The sequence below is a fragment of the Ipomoea nil genome, unplaced genomic scaffold, assembly GCF_001879475.1.
Source record: "Ipomoea nil cultivar Tokyo-kokei standard unplaced genomic scaffold, Asagao_1.1 scaffold2742, whole genome shotgun sequence".
NCBI classification, from domain to species: domain Eukaryota; kingdom Viridiplantae; phylum Streptophyta; class Magnoliopsida; order Solanales; family Convolvulaceae; genus Ipomoea; species Ipomoea nil.
Genome location: NW_017619170.1, coordinates 465,375 through 480,350, shown reverse-complemented (window position 1 = coordinate 480,350; position 14,976 = coordinate 465,375).

Below are 14,976 nucleotides of genomic sequence, written 5' to 3'. Positions count from 1 at the left end.
TTTGTTTTTGTTTTTGTCTATTATATAATTATCTAAATTATGTAATGATTCACTTATAATTTCAATTAATATCAATTATTATTTACAGTTAATGAATGTACTTTTAGTATACCCTTTGAGTAGCGGTAACAAGCCACAAACTAAAGGCTCAAACAATTTCAAGCATTTTAGATTACGAGATTTATAGACCGCAATATCAACAGGACAAAGCGATATATTACCGGATAACTTTCTATACTCATATTTGATTTGTGGCGAAAATGTACCAATTCTAAGTACAATTAAAAATGTTATGTACAAATAAATTTTTAGTAATGTGTAATAAAATTGTAATTTTTACCGTTTCAAATTTTTTAGATTTTCATATATTATATTCTCTTCTTATTACCCTAAGAAAAATTATCTTCTTATTATATTATACTGTATATTCTATATATTATATATATGGCCTAAGAAAAATTATCTTCTTATTATATTATACGGTATATTCTATATATTATATATATGGCCGTGCATTGCACGAATGTAAATACTAGTATACTGAGTAATAAAACGAATTCTTTACAGCATATATGGCGTTTCATCGGATGTAGTTTTGTTGTAATTGTAATTTCGAAATCCGAAAAATGACATCTGGAAAATGTTTTGAGTTTTCAGTGTTTGGCAAGAGGGGGGAAAATGAGATCAATGAAAAATGATGCATTAATCAAAGAAAATAGGTATGTTTTGGGGGGAAAATGACTTTCTTTTTTTTTGGAAAGTCATTTTTCCAAGAGATGCACATGCAAAATTTTTTGGGCTTAATTTTTTACGGTCTTTTGCATGTCGGCCCACCAAGCCCATGGACTAGGGTTCATGCAACCATAGCCAGCCCCATGTGGGTTGCGGGGCCCTTTTTTTTTTTTTTTTTTTGAATTCAAAATATTAAAAAAATAAGTAAAGTATTTAAATAATATTTATTTTTTTGGAATTTAAAATTTTTAAAATTTTTTTTTTTTTTAAATTTGCATTTCGGAAACAAAAGAATCTAAACATTTGATCCCTGAGATAAAATAAATCTGGAAATACGATTAAAACTCATGATCACTCTAAGTAACAAAGATCCATAACCAAACACAAAAACAGATACATTATAACACCATCCTCAAGCCAAAACCACTCGTTCAAGTACAATGCACAAACTGATGTTTGTCTACGCACACACCATCATAATATTATATTTCAAACAGCAGCCCCACAATTGTAATATCCTTCAAAGCATAGCAGAACTGCAAAACTACTATAGATGAACCACTGTTCATTTGGAATATATTAATTTTTCAAATCAGAATTCCGAAACATTGCATTCGATTTTACACATGACTAGCTGTGTGTGTTTTGGTACCCTGACCTCACACCATCTGTAACACCCCCCCTAAAACAAGCTAAAACAACAGCCTTAACACATGCAGATAACACAACAAAACACTAGCAGAGCGGAAGATAAAAGGTAACTGGATAAAAGCAAATCCAAACAGGGGTGTTATGCCACGTTTACCAACAATGATAAACGCTACGGCGGTCAAATCTGCATTGTGTACACAACTATCCCAAAAGTCATAAGTCTATCACTACATCGGCTCGCAGGCCAAAACAAAGGAAAGGCACTAAACTACCAGGCACTAGACATCGCGCTCGTCTAAACATCACCTGAAAGATCACAAAGATAAACATGGGACGACGCCCGGTCAGCGAATGATGCTGGTAACCCACCAATACATGTGAAATATCATACATAGATAAAATATAAGTTGTAAAGCCATTTTCGAAACGTAATACATAAGTATATAAGTACAAAACCAAGAGCAATAGTCAACACAAGACTCAACACTCTCAACAAAGATACGGGAACACATCCCAAAGCCACAAAGGATAACCACAACACAAAGGATAAAGACAAGACCGATGGCAACACATGCCCTTGTGACTACACACGTCACAAGAAAGAGAACTCACAACAACGGCTACACAAGCCCTCGTGACATCACCCATCACGAGTTGATATGCCTTCCTTATGCCCTGTTCCAACCTTATGGCTACTTCCAACCTTATATCTTCTTCCAACCATTACCTCCAGGACCCTTGTACAACCAAGTCCAACCTTATTCCCCCGGGACCGTCGTCCCCCACCAACGACCACCAACGAGACCACCAATTCATAGTACACAAGGTACCGTACACACATGGCACACATGCCCGGATAACACATGTTATCCCCCATAAAACGTGAACCTTACACAAAGGCCACAACTCCATAATCACGTCACGGCCACCACGAGGACCGCTGAAATACCTTGGTGACTAGTGTCCCATACCACTAATCGTACAATCCAGGTAAAGCCACACACGCATCACACCACAACAGGAATCAATCAACGGATCACAACAAAGATATGAAACCATACTCAATCAAGGAATGGGTCACAACCCCAACAACAACGATGAATAACACAAGTTATCATCAACCAAACGGAAGGTACAAACAACACACATGCTAGCATTTAAACAACAAACTAGCATGCTTATCAAACGGGTAAACCAAACGTAGTTCCGAAGAACACACAAGACTCACCACGGTTCAACGAAACACAATGTTGAACACTTAGCACGATTCAAGACACCAAAGTCCTACATGGATACCTACCACATAGTTCTAGACATACAAAACATAAAAAAAGGACACTCAAATAGTCCCACAAAAGAACAACGGGAAGTCAAAAGACCAAATACCGAGTCAAAAGAATCACGGGGAACAAATCCCGAACAACCAACATCACGTACCCGTGGGTGGGCCCACGGGTAGGCCCCTACCCGTGGTCCTGCCCGCGGGTACAGGCCTATACTGACATTGTACCCCGCGGGTGGGCCTCTTACCCGCCGTTCCGCCCGCGGGTACCACCTGTACCACCAAAAATACACTTCGCGGATTTTTCATCTCCAACTCAAGTTCAAGTCCAAGACATGCCAAATCTCACCAAATACAACAAAATGACTTGAATCAAAGGAAATGCCAAGTAATGGCACACAAGAACCCTAAACACAAGCTCTAGATATGCATTTTCACAAGATCATGCATTAACACTCATATTTCATAGCAAAACACATGTAGAATCCAAGAAATCACATATAGGTAAGCAAAATAGGTTTTGTAGAGCATGGGTTACCTCTTGTAGACTAAAGGACTTCACTTTACACCTCAACAAGCTCCTCACTAGGCTCCCCTTCCAAACCCACTTCAAGAACAAATCAAAAGATCATAAAGATCCTACTTTTAAGAAAAAGACATCTAAGATGGAACTAAAAACACAAGATGGACTTAGATCTTACCCTCCTAGATGCCCAAATAGGTGAAAGGTTGAATCTTGGAAGCAAATCTTGAAGTCTTGACAAGGTCTCAACTTAGCTTGAAGGAAAAGCTACTCACCTTTCTAGAGAGAAGGTAGAGCTAATATTTTAGAAAGTGTAAAGGGGTGAAATGAAGATGTCCTTTAGGTTAGGTTACAATACTAACACTTGGTGAAAGGTCAAGAATACCCTTACTAACTTTAGAAAGTGTAAGGAACAAGGGAACTCCCTTCAAAGCTCAAGGTACAACTTGACTTTGGAGTTGACTTGTTAAATACTAGTCCCCCAACTATTGAATTTCAGGAATTTAAGGAATTAAATTACAAATTGAAATAGGATTAATTACTCAATTACTCCCTTAATTGGATTTGGATTTCGGGGTGTCACATCCTCTCTCCCTTCAAAGAAGCTTCGTCCCCGAAGCTTGGGTACGACGAATTCAAAGCAAACGGTGAAAAGAAACAACATTGTGACAAGAGGTTCTAGAACAAACTCTTTTGGTCAAAGAATCCAAAAGAACTCACAAGGATTCCAAAGCAAAGAAGTATTCCAAAGCAAGAAAGAAGGCATTTAAATTCAAGGATTGGCAAGAGTTTAACAAACGGATAGATTGAGCATCAAGAACTCTAGTCTCAACACAACCACCGACTTCTAGACAACAACCAAGAACTAGACAACTAACCCCAAACACCAACTACTAGGCTAGCTAAACAACAAGGCAACAAGCAAAAACAAGCAAGCACACAAAGCAAGCAACAACCTACCACCAAACTAACAACGGCTAAGAAGGAAACAACAAGGAAAAAAAAGGCGAACGGGATTACCACAACACAAGCTAGAACTTCTCACTCTCCGACTCCTCGGCCTCCTCAGACTCCTCTTTGTCTTCGTCTCTGCGGCTCGAACTGGCTTCAATCTGATCCAGCCTCTGATGCACTGCGACGAACTGCGCCTTCATAAACGTGAAGCCTTCTGCGATCATGCTGTTCTGCTGACGAAGCAAGGTGACAACGCGCTCCTCATGCGCCATGACGTCATGCTCCCTCTTCGTGCGAGCTTCTTTCCTTCTCCGATTTTCCTCACTGTACGAATCACTTTCTTCAGCTTCGGCAGCCTCCGGTGCTCCCACTTCTTCTTCTTGGTCTGCTTCCTCCTCAACTTCTTCGTCACCGCCCAAACTCTGGACTGCGAGGCTCAACTTCCCGGCATGAATCCCAAGCTCCGTTGCCAACTCTGCCCTTTCTCATGGTGCTTTCCTTGCCACTTCTTCCAACGTGATGTAATCACTATCATCCAGTTGGAACAGATTACAACTCCGAAGATTGGTGGCATCCAACACCATCTTTCCCACGGCCTTTGGAAGATAACCATCCACGCTTACACCTTTCCTAACCAAAATCCAGCTCAACACCATCCCATACGGTAGGCTTTTCCGGTTATGATCCCGACAGAAAACCATATGCTGTAACATCAAAGCTGGCAAGTTGAACTTAACCATGTTCTTGAGGCAAAAGGCAAAGGTGCACTCCAACTTACCCAACAAACTGCTTTTGTTATTATTAGGCAACAAACAATCCGATACCAACATAACCAAGATCCTCTGTTCCGCAGACAACCACTTTTTCTCCTGCCTTGAAGCTTGAGTGAAACCACTCGTACGGCCCAACAAATAACTCAAATAGTCCCGGTACCCCATGGTATCCGTACTAATCCAAGAATGACCACTGTACTGAGCAACTCCTGAAGCAATCAAACTCAAAAGCTGAGCCAACCTCTTTTCAGATAACACAACCTTCACACCTCTCACTTTAGAAGTGATCTCAAGCTTATCACCCTCCTTTGTCACAACCATGTGACTATAGAATTCCTTAACCAAACTCGGGTAAGTCTCGGCCCTTATGGTGAGAAACCCATCCAAAAACCTTGATATCTAAGCATATCCAACAAGGAATTAGGAAAAGATTTCGGATCAAAAGCTTTACCTTCAAGAACGAGGTAATGGACATCCACCCATTCCGCTTTTCTTGCCAAACTTGACCTTCTAGGCATGATTGAAGATGACCCAAAGCTCAACAAAAGGACCCAAGATTCTTTCTCTCTTTTTTTTTTTTTTTCTTCTTTCTCTCTTCTCGCTGCTTTCCTCTCTTGGTTCCGGCGAACCAGGCGGCACGGTGGGGGTAGCTCCGGCGGTGCGTCACAGCGGCGGACGGTGGTGGTGCGGCAGGTGGTGCGTCAGCGGTTGGATGGTATGGGGGTGGGTTCTCGGGGGTTCACGTTAGGGAAGAAGAAGAAAGGAAAAATTGGGGAATTAGGGATTGTGGGAAAAATTGGGGAATTAGGGATTGTGGGAAAAATTGGAGAAAAGATGATTAAATTTGGGGATTTGGGTAAAGATGAAGATTTATGGTCCAAATGGAATTAAAATTGAATAGGTTTTAAGGAAGACAATTAGCTCAAGTGGTTTAGAGGTTAGGTTAGCAAAGAATAGGCTTGGGTTTGAAACTTAAAGACTACAATTAAACATTTTGGCTTGAATTTTAAGCTACACAAGAGAGACTTTTTGGTATGGATTTCCTAATTTCAATTTCAAAGAATACTTGGAAAAATTTAAAGGATTCACAAAAGAATAGCTAACTTTCACAACGAAACTTATATACCAAACTAAAGAAGTCACTTAACAAGAAGAGCTTACGCCTAACTCTAAGAGAATCAATACCAAAGAAAAGCTTGCCAAGTAACTCAAATAGACAACAACGAAACACAAAGTAACACTCAAGACAACAAGGAACACGATATTTACAAAAAAAAAGGATGGGCTAGGATAGGATTAGCTACCAACTCCTCCTCCACCAAACCCTCAGACTCTGCCTGCGAACGCCCCATCATGAAGACTCTCCCTGGTGGCCTAGCTCCAACTGCTCCACGACCGAACTACCTCCCGATGCTCTTCCGGCTCCCGGGGGTGGCGGCAACGCTCTTTGACCGGCTAGCTGGGGGCACTCCGCGACCTTGTGACCATGATCTCCACATCGGAAACACCGAAGCACTTGGCCATGACAATCTTGGCCTGCGTGCACCTTCCCACATCTTCGGCAAACAACCGTCTTAGCTTGATTCCCTTGCTCCATCCGGTTAGGTCCTTGAGATGAGGATGACACTGTCTTGGCTTCTTGAAGGTGGAAGAACCTCCACTCTCAACCCTCTTCCTAGCTAGCTCATACGATCCTTTCTGAAGCTGCTGAACACGATACAGATCCGCAGCACTCAGATACGCATCCTTAAGGGACCTTGGCCTACTCACCGTCAACGCTTTTCGTGCTTCATAATTCAGACCAGCAACGAATCTCTCAACCTTAGCAAGCTCCGTAGGCACAAGCATTCGAGCAAAGCGCACCAACTCCAAGAACTTCTTGTGGTACTCAACCACAGACAGGGATCCTTGTTGCAGGTGAAGGAACTCATCAAACACGGCTGCTCGCACATGCGCTGGGTAGAACCTCTCGCGCATCCTATCCTTAAGCGCGGACCAACCAAACTCAGACTCTTCAAGGAAGGTCGGACCTTTGTGGACCCACCACAGATCAGCTTCTTGGCAAAAGTAGAACGTTGCCAGTTCTACTCTTCTCTCATCGGGACAACCTACAACCGCGAAGATCTTGTCGAACACCCTCATCCATTCTTCCAAAACCACCTGGTTTTCCTCACCCGCGAAGGTTGGCGGCCTATGTCCCGACACCAAGCGACCCATATCGCCGTGCCCAGCAGGTTGAGGAGGCGGCACAGCTTGGTTGTTGTTCAGCAAGGCTTCACTGAGCGTCTGCATCGTCTGCGTCAGCTGATGGAGATTCTGAGCGAGCTGCTCGTTCGTCGGGGTCTCCGGGGTGCGAGCTCGGGAGCGAGGAGGCATCACAAACTTCTACAACAACAACTCGGTTACCAAAAGATCGCAAACAAGCAAAGAACAGGAAGCAACACTCAGCTCACCGCGCAACCTAGAGTCCTAAGCTTAACACTTAGATTCTTAAGGTCGCTTAAAGGTCTCAAACCACACTTAGCCCCATAGAAAGTCTAAACTTAACTCCTTCCTAGGCTCAAACCTAGGCTCTGATACCAACTGTAACACCCCCCCCTAAAACAAGCTAAAACAACAGCCTTAACACATACAGATAACACAACAAAACACTAGCACAGCGGAAGATAAAAGGTAACTGGATAAAAGCAAATCCAAACAGGGGTGTTACGCCACGTTTACCAACAATGATAAACGCTACGACGGTCAAATCTGCATTGTGTACACAACTATCCCAAAAGCCATAAGTCTATCACTACATCGCCTCGCAGGCCAAAACAAAGGAAAAACACTAAACTACCAGGCACTAGACATCGCGCTCGTCTAAACATCACCTGAAAGATCACAAAGATAAACATGAGACGACGCCCGGTCAGCGAATGATGTTGGTAACCCACCAATACATGTGAAATATCATACATAGATAAAATATAAGTTGTAAAGCCATTTTCGAAATGGAATACATAAGTATATAAGTACAAAACCAAGAGCAATAGTCAACACAAGACTCAACACTCTCAACAAAGATACGGGAACACATCCCAAAGCCATAAAGGATAACCACAACACAAAGGATAAAGACAAGACCGATGGCAACGATGAGAAGTATAATTCAAACTTGAATTAATCAGATAACAATTACATATTTAAAAGAGGTTTGAACAACGTAAACCTCTCCTAATTATCAGCTTTGACTAGACTATTCAACTAGTACTATACAAATACTAACATTATTAAAAGCTAATAATATATCATTATTGACACACCCCCTCAAGCTCAAGGTGAGTGCGCAACTACATTGAGCTTGGTGCGAAGAGCTGTAAACCGGGGCCCTGGCAGTGGTTTGGTGAAGATGTCAGCCAGCTGGTCCTTAGTGGAAACAAAGTTAACAACAAATTCTCCGGAGGTAACCTTGTCTCGGACAAAATTGAAATCAATCTCAACGTGTTTGGTTCGGGCGTGAAACACTGGGTTGGCGCAGAGATAAGTGGCACCAAGATTGTCACACCACAGGGTCGAAGGCTGCCCCGAATGTAACCCCAGCTCCCGAAGAAGAGAAACAATCCACGTGACCTCGGCCGAGACATCGGCTAAGGCTTTACACTCTGCCTCAGTTGACGAGCGGGCGACTGTGCGTTGCTTCCGTGAGAGCCAGGAAATGAGATTGTCACCGAGAAAGACTGCATAGCCGCTGGTGCTCTTCCGATCTAGGGGACATCCTGCCCAATCGGAGTCGGAGTAGGCATGAATTGCTGAGGAAGCAGAGGGCGATAGACGCAGCCCAAAATGCAGAGTACCCTTAACATATCGCAGGACACGTTTGACCAGACCCCAGTGCTCGTCAGTAGGTGAATGCATAAACTGACATAGTCGATTAACTGCAAATGACAGATCGGGGCGTGTGATAGTGAGATACTGTAGGGCCCCAACAATGCGACGGTACTGCGTCGGATTGTCATATGGTTGTGATGCGGAAGTGGTACTGTGAGACACTGCTGCTGGGGTTGTGAGCGGCTTGCAATCTGACATACCGGCCCGGTTTAGGATATCTACCATGTACCGCTTCTGTGAGAGTAGATAACCGCCGTTAAGAGCCAGAGTTTCGATGCCAAGAAAGAAGCCCGGAGTGCCGAGATCCCTGATTTTGAACGCTGTGGAGAGACGACGCAGCAATTCATCTAATAGAGTTGTATCATTTCCCATCATAATTATGTCGTCAACATAGACGAGTAAGAAGACTCGAGACGATCCAGCCGTGTAGTGAAAAAGCGACACATCAGTTTTGGATGGCTGAAAACCTGTAAAAACCAGAAAGTCATGTAGTCTCTTGAACCAGGCCCGTGGAGCCTGTTTGAGACCGTAAAGTGAGCGCTGAAGATGACAGACATAGTCGGGGTGTGAGGAATCCTCGTACCCTGGTGGCTGTTTCATGTACACAGTCTCGGCTAGGCGGCCATTGAGGAAGGCATTGTGTACATCTAACTGCCTGAGAGTCCAACTATTGGACACCGCTAGAGACAGAAGTAGTCGCACCGTGGTAGGTTTGACTACCGGACTGAAAGTGTCAAAAAAATCTTCTCCGGCTACCTGGTTAAAGCCCTTGGCCACTAGGCGAGCCTTGTAGCGCTCTATAGAGCCATCCGCAGTGCGTTTGGTGCGGAACACCCCTTGCACCCTATGATGTTCATGTCAGCTTTAGGAGGTACAAGCTTCCAAGTGCCGTTGTGCAGGAGAGCATTGAACTCCTGGTCCATAGCATCCCGCCACTCGGAATGCCCTACGGCCTGTGAATAACATGTGGGCTCAGTTGTCGTGGTTAGAGCTTGAAATTGCTCGTTTGTGCCCCGAGTCATGTGCCGCAGTTGCATTGTATGCTCCTGGACCGGAGCTGCTTGGCGTTTAGTTTTACGAGTCTTAACCGGGGCAGTTCTGGATGGGCCTTCTATTGCTAAAGGCGCTGAATCCGAAGCAGGAGGTGAGGGCCCTGACAAGGGCGGGGCAACTGATATGGGAAGTTCGGGTGGTGTTATTATGGGCCCGGTTGCCCACGGAGCTGGTGGTGATGCCAGTTCCTGTTTATCCTGCAGTGTAGAATCTGAAAAAGGGAAAGTGGTTTCGTCAAATCGGACATGACGACAGATGTATACTTTTCCACTTGTTAGATCCAAACATCTATATCCTCTATAGCTAGGAGGGTAACCTAGGAAGACACATGGGCTTGAGCGATACTCTATCTTGTGCCTGTTATACGGGCGAAGATAAGGGTAACACCTGCACCCGAAGACCCGTAGAAACGTGTATGGGGGTGATGCTTTATGTAGACGGTAGTAGGGACTTTCAAAATTTAGGACTGACGAGGGAAGGTAATTTATGAGACACGTAGCAGTTTCAAAGGCGTAATCCCAATATTGTAAGGGTACCGACCCTTCGGCAAGTAAAGCCAAACCGGTTTCAACAACATGTCTATTCCGGCGCTCAACTTTGCCATTCTGCTCATACGTGTAAGCGCACGATTGTCTATGGTTAATCCCGAGGGTTTGAAAGGTGTTGTGTAATTTTTGATATTCTTTGCCTAAGTCGGACTGAATAGATTTGATAGAACGCATGAATTGGCGTTCTACCATGACTCTAAAGGACTCAAACACTTTATAAATGTCTGATTTCACCCGTAAGGGATAAAACCAGCAGTATCGAGTACAGTCATCTACAAATAGAACGAAATATCTAAAACCACTACTTGAATGGATCGGGGCAGGTCCCCAAATATCCGTATATAACAAATCAAGTACATTTCGACTAGAATTGACTACTCTATCTAAAGGAAACCGTGATGATTTTCCCATATGACAGGCAGCGCATGATCCAAAGGACTCGGTTTTATTGCGAAGGACAGGACACACTTGTAAAACTTTATTGAGGACTTGACTGTGAGGATGGCCCAACCGACGATGCCACATCACTGGAGTAGTCCGGGCACTAAGAAACGCGAAATGAGACTGGGATAGCGGAAGCTTGTATAGTCCTCCCGAGGTGGGGCCTTTAAGTAGAATTTCCTGTGTTTTCGAATCCTTCACAACGAAACAGTGTTTATGAAATTCAAAGAAAACATCATTCTCATTAGTAAATCTTTGAACTGACAACAACGGAACTGACAAATTTGGGACATGCAATACATTTGACATATTTAATTGTTTAGACACGGAAGGAATAGATGCGGATCCAACATGCGAAATAAGCAAACCTGTGCCATTACCGACGCGCAGGACATCTCCACCACTATATTCAGATGCATGGGAAAGCATAGACGCATCCGGTGTCGCGTGGGCCGATGCTCCGGTATCTGGAAACCATGAACCGGCAGCCGAGACCACATCATCGCCGGTGGCCGTCAAGTTCGCCTGGGGAGCCGGCTGTGTACTGTAACGTTTGTTACATGTAAGTGCTCCATGTCCATGTGCCCTGCAGATCTGGCAACGAATCTGCCCACCACTACGTCCGCCACCATGCCATTGGTCGCCGCGATTGCCCCGATTGCCGCGCCTGCCACCTGAGCCGCCTCCGGATTGTGGACTGCCCTGCGCAACATACAGAGCTGCTGGTGTTCCAGGTGATATATCATCAGCCGCGATGAATTCTTGAGCCATCAAGAAATCGGCAAGCTGGGGCAACGTCACTGGATTGCCGGAAACCGTAAGTGACGACGCCATACTCCGGAATTCGGGGCGGAGACCTCGGAAAACCCAGAGGTTCTGCTCATCCAATGAAAGAGGCCGGCCGGCCAAAGAGAGGGCTTCTACGAGGAGTTGCGCCTGGCCTATGTAATCCGCCGCCGTCATATTCCCTTGCCGTAGGGACTGGAATTGCCCGAGAAGGTTCAAGCATTGGGCACGGGAGCTGGAGCCGAGAGCGGTGGTTATGGAGTCCCAAACCTCTTTGGAGGTATTTCGACCGACTGCAAGATGTAGGACTTCGTCGGCCATGGAGGACACCAGCAACGAGAGAATTGACGCATCCTGACGAACCCAATTCTTGTATTCCGGATTCGGAATTTGTGTCGAGGCCACACCGGAGGATGAACCAGTGGGTGTCGGACTGGCCACAGTTGGAGTCGGGCAGGGCGTTTCTCCAGTGACGAATCCGAGTAGCTCTTGTCCCTTGAGAAACGGGACTAATTGGGTGCGCCAGAACAAAAAATTGCGCGACGTGAGTTTGATAGACACAAAATGATGTGCCGAGGCCAAGGAGTTCGACGCGGTGGTCGAATTGGGGTTGGAGGTGGTGATGGTTCTTTCCGACGAATTTGTCGACATTTTTGGGTGAGGGGAGAGAAAAGAGGAGGATCGAACGTAAGGCGTTACTGATACCAGATGAGAAGTATACTTCAAACTTGAGTTAATCAGATAACAATTACATATTTAAAAGAGGTATGAACAACGTAAACCTCTTCTAATTATCAGCTTTGACTAGACTATTCAACTAGTACTATACAAATACTAACATTATTAAAAGCTAATAATATAACATTATTGACAGCAACACATGCCCTTTTGACTACACACGTCACAAGAAAGAGAACTCACAACAACGGCTACACAAGCCCTCGTGACATCACCCATCACGAGTTGATATGCCTTCCTTATGCCCTGTTCCAACCTTATGGCTACCCCCAACCTTATATCTTCTTCCAACCATTACCTCCAGGACCCCTGTACAACCAAGTCCAACCTTATTCCCCCGGGACCGTCGTCCCCCACCAACGACCACCAACGAGACCACCAATTCATAGTACACAAGGTACCGTACAAACATGGCACACATGCCCGGATAACACATGTTATCCCCCATAAAACGTGAACCTTACACAAAGGCCACAACTCCATAATCACGTCACGGCCACCACGAGGACTACTGCAATACCTTGGTGACTAGTGTCCCATACCACTAATCGTGCAATCCAGTTAAGCCACACACGCATCACACCACAACAGGAATCAATCAACGGATCACAACGAAGATATGAAACTATACTCAATCAAGGAATGGGTCACAGCCCCAACAACAACGATGAATAACAAAAGTTATCATCAACCAAACGGAAAGTACAAACAACACACACGCTAGCATTTAAACAACAAACTAGCATGCTTATCAAACGGGTAAACCAAACGTAGTTCCGAAGAACACACAAGACTCACCACGGTTCAACGAAACACAATGTTGAACACTTAGCAGGATTCAAGACACCAAAGTCCTACATGGATACCTACCACATAGTTCTAGACATATGAAACATAAAAAAAAGGACACTCAAATAGTCCCACAAAAGAACAACGGGAAGTCAAAAGACCAAATACCGAGTCAAAAGAATCACGGGGAACAAATCTCGAACAACCAACATCACGTACCCGTGGGTGGGCCCACGGGTAGGCCCCTACCCGTGGTCCTGCCCGCGGGTACATGCCTATACTGACATTGTACCCCGCGAGTGGGCGGCGGGTGGGCCCCCTACCCGCCGTTCCGCCCGCGGGTACCACCTGTACCACCAAAAATACACTTTGCGGATTTTTCATCTCCAACTCAAGTTGAAGTCCAAGACATGCAAAATCTCACCAAATACAACAAAATGACTTGAATCAAAGGAAATGCCAAGCAATGACACACAAGAAACCTAAACACAAGCTCTAGATATGCATTTTCACAAGATCATGCATCAACACTCACATTTCATAGCAAAACACATGTAGAATCCAAGAAATCACATATAGGTAAGCAAAATAGGTTTTGTAGAGCATGGGTTACCTCTTGTAGACTAAAGGACTTCACTTTACACCTCAACAAGGTCCTCACTAGGCTCCCCTTCCAAACCCACTTCAAGAACAAATCAAAAGATCATAAAGATCCTACTTTTAAGAAAAAGACATCTAAGATGGAACTAAAAACACAAGATGGACTTAGATCTTACCCTCCTAGATGCCCAAATAGGTGAAAGGTTGAATCTTGGAAGCAAATCTTGAAGTCTTGACAAGGTCTCAACTTAGCTTGAAGGAAAAGCTACTCACCTTTCTAGAGAGAAGGTAGAGCTAATATTTTAGAAAGTGTAAAGGGGTGAAATGAAGATGTCTTTTAGGTTAGGTTACAATACTAACACTTGGTGAAAGGTCAAGAATACCCTTACTAACTTTAGAAAGTGTAAGGAACAAGGGAACTCCCTTCAAAGCTCAAGGTACAACTTGACTTTGGAGTTGACTAGTCAAATACTAGTCCCCCAACTATTGAATTTCAGGAATTTAAAGAATTAAATTACAAATTGAAATAGGATTAATTACTCAATTAATCCCTTAATTGGATTTGGATTTCGGGGTGTCACACCATCCCAATTGTATTACAATACTTCTATAGTTCAAAGTATGCAGCAAATAATTTCTCATATTCCCTATTGAAACAGTTTACCAATAATTAATGAAAATATGGAATGTGTTATAAATATATCATAAGTGGACATTATTTCTATAACGGATGTAACGGACATTATTAATACCATCATTATGGCTTTTGTATTATATATGTATTGTCATATATTGTATGCTGGATGAAGAAAACAGATGAATGAATACAAGATATTCCTCTTTCTCCTTTATCTCTTTGTTTTGCTTAACACGTTATCAGCGCTTTGCTCTAACCAAAATCCTCTCGCCTCTCTCTGGGAAAACACGCACGGCCTCCGGCGCCGGCGAGCCTCAACCCAAAACCAAAATCACCCCAGAGAAATATTATGTGCAATTCTTTTTATAGAAAAGGAAATTTACTATATTTAAAATCTGTCCTCTATTACTCTGTAACTGCGTCTTTGTTTTCCTTCCCGCAAGGCTACGGCGAGAGGTGGCAGACGGCGATCGTAGCGATCGGTTTCCGCAGACGACGGTCGGATTCCGCAGACGCAGTCAGCTTCTTCCTTCCTGACACCGGCAAATCGATCTTCTCTCCGCTTGAGAAGGGCGACCGGTGTGTCCATCGCGGCAGTC